At 32.6% G+C, this 5,557-nt stretch overlaps 1 protein-coding gene across 1 annotated transcript in view; it reads left to right on the top strand.

Annotated features, from left to right (window-relative positions):
* Positions 1-4,992: 4,992 nt before the first annotated feature.
* The window catches only part of LOC112694089 (inactive rhomboid protein 1), a 50,516-nt gene continuing 49,951 nt past the window's right edge, over positions 4,993-5,557 (top strand). Inside the window, exon 1 of the mRNA XM_025569453.1 lies at positions 4,993-5,293. The gene's annotated coding sequence lies outside the window, so the exon portion shown is untranslated. The remainder of the gene's footprint in view (positions 5,294-5,557) is intronic.

Here is a 5,557-nt window from a genome sequence, read left to right as displayed (position 1 = left end):
ACTTAATTACTACATTAACTTTTATATTTCGTCTACATGCAGCCTTTAATTCATTTCGGGTACTAGCAAAAATGTTTAATACATGAGTCTTTAAAGATATAGTATGTATACACTATACACATTGACATTAACGAATTCACGAAAGAGAATTGAAAAAAAAAATAAAATATTGAGACGGTTCAGTTGACAAAAGAAAATATATTATTGTTCTACATTACTCATTACAATAATAAAAAAGGATCTGTTAAAAAAAATATTTTTGTATATAGTATTTATTGTATATAGTGCTCTGTTAAATAGATGCAAGGGTCTTGGCCATTGTTATTTGCGTGCGTGTTGCATATTATTTTGAATTTATTTGTGGCAATTTTATTCTTAAATTTAATTTACTTAGTATACCTACTTTAATTTAAAATAAATAAAAAATATGATTAATGATACCTTATCAGAATTTTATAAAACAAATAATTATGTTACATTTATCGTATAAAATTTATAGAAATTAGAATTAAATAAACATAAAGTTGAAGAAATTAGTACTTTTTAACTTGACGGCAAATTATTTGTCGATCCAAAGAAGAACAAAAATAAATAAAATAAAAAAATATTGAGTACACTGTTAACACACGTAAATGAACTAACAAATAAACACCTTATATACACAAACAAATAAATGCTTGGTCTGGAGTATTATTATTATTATTATTATTATATTTTTAATGTACGACTGGTTTCGAATTAAAAATGTATTATAGGGTGTACATATTTTAATAATTTACTAAATATTTATGCATTTGATTAAATTAATGAATATAATTATAATCGTGAATACTTCGTAACAGGGACGTCATTTTTTGGGTGTATGGGGACAATGTGCAACGGCACTACTAACTTCGTAGTGTTAATAATTGGCCCTCCATTAATGTTCCTATGCACCGTTATAGTAAACTCATATACATACAATAGAACCCGTAGATGTCCACTAATTAAAATTTTAAAATATTAATGTGATAATTTGTCTGAATAGTAGAGTTCAATTTTCGGAAATAAAGTGAATTATTTTATAGTACATTTACTTTTTTTCTACAAAAAGTAATGAAATAGTTTCAGATAGTTTCTATAGTTGCTTATAAGCTTTTAATATATTGCATTTTTAGCTATTTAAAAAGTACTATGTAATTTTAATTAGGATTATAATAGAGAAGGAAATAATATTTACTTATATTTATTTAACATAAATATATACACATTTTTTTTAACAACCTGGTTAAATGTTAAAATTGCTTAAATTCTCACACACCCAGTGAAAAAAACTGAAATAACGTCCCTGCTTCGTAAGTCGACATAACACGAAAACATATTTTATCATATTATTTACAAATTCCATGTAAACTAATTATCCCAGGCGTATAAACTAATAACTGTCTCTTTCTATTTTACCTTTAGTTCATATATTATAATTACTACATAATGAACGCATATCACATGTGTCATTTGTCAACGGAGGTATTCAGAAATTTGAATTTCGTGACACAACTAGCTTCGGCTCATTCATTGCACGCCCGTTACCTATTTACATAACTGTCTATGCAACCAATAATATATTAGGGTCTGAATTTTTTGCACGCAGTATTTCCAAATATAAAAATATTCGAAATAAACACCAACTGATAATATATAACATGTCTTTCATTACAACGCTATATAAACTAAACATTTAATGCTATTAAAATTTACCGATGTACAATTAAAAATAATAAATGTTACCTTTAGTATTCAAATTATTTAAACTGCTAGAATAATAAATGTTTAAAAAAAAAAAAAAAAAAACTAAATTCCATGAAGATAGTGTTTATTTGATATCAAAATTTCATAATAATACGTACATTTTTTTTTCAAAACTATGAGACGTAGATACTTAGCATTCTTAATATGTATATTTATATATATTTATAAAAGTATATTTTAAATTATATTTATTTGGAAATTAAATAAATCCTCAATAAAATATTAATATGTAGTGACTTAAATCGAAACGTATTATGGGTTATATTGAAACTATGCTCTGTTGAAAACGTAAATTTTTCTTTGTTTAAGTGTATTTATTTATTTAGAATATACGGGCGAAGCTCTTTTATATAATTAATTTACGAGTAAAATACAGGTATATTTGTAAGAATTATAAAAAATATTAGAGATTAAAAAAGATAACGGATATGTTAAAAAATGAAAGTGGAGCAGTAAAATAAGAATGGTAGAATCCATAATGGATTTTGATTTCAAATGTACTTTAGGCTCATTAGACATATAATTTTTGGTACACAATAGAATATTAAAAGGTATAATGGACCGAGAACAGTATTGGAGGACTTTTAAATGTATATGGGAGAGTAAGATCGAAGCGTCAATTTCACGTTTATCACTTCATTCAAAAGTTAGGACCCATATGATGTACTGTCCGCTAAATAAGCTAAATCAAGTTGATTGGCAATTTGAGCGTAGTGATGCACAGTAAATAGGTACCCAAAAAGTAGGTGATGAATCGCAATTCATTTATTACTTTCAAGCTAGCAATCATTAGTAGTATAGAGCAGTATAAAGATCTTATTATGGCACTCTATTCAAATATTGGCTGGACTAAAGTGTAGTATAAAACTTTGATTGTAGAATTTAAGCATGAAATCTTTTGTTAAGTTCAAGGATTTATATTAACGAATCACACCAGTAAATTACAATGTTACTTGGCACGCTCTTGATTTTTATAAACATTTAATTAAATGTGTTCCATGAGAAACAAAATATGAATTTAATAATAAATAATAATAGTAATAATACTCATTATTATTTTAACCTACTTTTCTAGAATTTTCAAAGAAAAAAAAATTAAAACCTATATTTTGTTCACAACAATAAAATTGGCAAAATTGCGTGTTTATGAAAATAAGGTTTTACTTGGTTTGTTTTTTAAAACAATTCTTTTTATTGTTACAAAATATTGTAATGCGTTATTTATTATTTCATTATAGATAATTTAAATATAGGTACTCCAACTTTACCAGAAATGACTTATGAAAAATATGAAACTGAAAAATGTAATTTCAAACAATTGAATTGGGTTTTGTTTGCATGCGAGGTGGTGAATTAAACGATAATTATTGTTTCGTGCTAAAACGGGTTAAATGGTTGTTAGATTTCATACCTGTGATTTATACTGACGTCATGAACTTTATTAGTTCTTTTGTTTAAATTAAATAATTTACTGTTGAATAAAAATCAATAACAAAACGTGGTGATGATTGAATACATAATTATTTACTTATGTACTTAAAATACTATAATATTATGATACGATGGTTTAATTAATAACGAATAATATTAAAATATGAACTTAACCTCATGAAAAAAAGTCAGTCACCAAAATATTGTTCTTGTGTTTAACTATTTTTTGTTTCTTGAAAGTTATTCTATAATTAAATTGTGATTATGAATTAGCAAATATTGAGTAAATTTATTGATTTTAAATTTTTAGATATTTTACATATGATGTATTTTAAGAGTAACGTGAGGGCCATAATTAAAATGACTGCACACAGTATGATGATATATTATATGATTTTATAGGAATATCAAATTGTAATGTACTAAATTTCAAAAAAGCCCTCATAATCATGATTGCTGATTCAACGTTTGTTTTGTCCTATACACGCAATCTATTCCATACGATTAAATTTATTTCATTAGATTGTGGTGCACATTTTATTTGATTATCAAAACGATTGTTTTTAAAGGTGTTTAAAAACTAACCCTTAATATTATGAACAAAACGCGTAGGATCGCATTATATACACAACCTAAGATAGAGAATATTAGAAAGGTTAAGTTTGTATACAATTTATATTATTTAATCGCGTGTAATGTTTACATCTACGTATATTTTTAATCGGTTTATAAAAGTTTCATTGTTCTCAATATCAATTCCATATTGTACCAAAAAACATACACACACACATCAAGCAGTGTATTTAAGTATAATATGTACACAAATAGTCGCCCCATAGAGGTGTGATAATATCGTAAATTGTTCGTGTGCGCATATTATCAAATGACGTAAAAATAAACCACGAAAACGTACGTCTCGCGAAAAAAGTAAAATCGATATAATAATTTGAATGCACGTCCCCGTATGCGTGCACACGGATGGTCTACGAAAGGAATATGTTAATATTGTTTTATACCGTGGGTACGTGTGTGCGCGCGTGTTCGCGTAATCGACGAATACGTGCGCGAATATTTTCGATTGCCGACACATTTTTCATTCTCGTATCTCGCGGGCAAGGGCGTGGGGAAAATCGTCAAATTCTGACCGCGTTCGTCACACGCGCCCGAGTGGCGGACGCTAAGCGCAATCGATTAAAAATGATAAACAACGTACCGGTGATCACGGTGGATGGGAGGGAAGGGGCGCGAATGTGTTCGATCGTCGAAACGATTTTTCGTCCTTATTATTTTCGCGTCTCGGAGGGCGAGGGAGAGAATTTGGTGAATTCTGACCGTGCTCGTTACGCGCTCGTCGAACGGACGCACGCGCGCGCCACGGGTCGGCACGGTCGACAGAGATATATGCGCGTCGGCGGCGACGGGATGCGAGCGAGTCTCTCGGAAAGTGCATAGGACATGTATAGGCGCGCGCGCGCTCGCGGGGCGATGAAGATAATGATGGGAAAGCGAGCGGACGAAGAGAGCGGAAGAGAGTGTAGCGAGAAGAGAAGTAGACCGTGGACGCGCGTGCGTCGGTGTCCGTTTGCCGGAGCGTTGGTGTGTGTGCGGAAGCGGGCGCGCGCGCACTTCCCAAAGCGTGTGTAAGTAAGTGTCTGCTATTGATTTTCCGGTCGGTGACGGGCGAGCGACGGGTGGGGGGACTTTGGCGCCGGCGCCCGGGCATGGTGTGCCGCCGCCGCCGCCGCCGCCGCCGCGCGAACGTCGTGCGTACAACCGATGAACGTTACCGAAAGCTCGTGCGTCGACCAGCGAATATATCCGTTGCGGGCGCGGTGGTGCCGACCATGGAACGACTGGAGGAGAACAACACCGTCGTCGTCGTAATACTGTAATCGACGCGCGGCCGCCGTCGTCACATACACCACACACACACACACACACACACACACACACACACACACGCGATGCGATAATATTATTACCGCGTCCCCGTTCGCTATTTACTGCCGTCGGTTCTGTCGTTTCCGGTGTTCGGGGCCCCAACAGCGTATATACATATATATATAAGTACACGGTAACAGTAATAATAATAATAATAATAATAATAATAATAGCGTTAATCAGTTTTCGCGATACGTAATACATAATAATTATTATTAGTATACAACAATAATAATAATAATAATAGCGAGCTAGTGTTGGGCGAGTGCGTGCGCGCGTTCGCGGTATGTGCGCGATTCCAGTGACGGTCGGTCGACGGCGATCGTAGTCGGTGGTCGGATAAAATTCATCGTTAGGGAGGATAACAACCGTTCGCAACGACGGCGGCGGCGGCGGC

This window comes from Sipha flava, unplaced genomic scaffold, assembly GCF_003268045.1.
Source record: "Sipha flava isolate LNK unplaced genomic scaffold, YSA_version1 123_pilon_pilon, whole genome shotgun sequence".
Lineage (NCBI taxonomy): Eukaryota > Metazoa > Arthropoda > Insecta > Hemiptera > Aphididae > Sipha > Sipha flava.
This window is presented reverse-complemented; position numbering and strand designations above follow the sequence as displayed.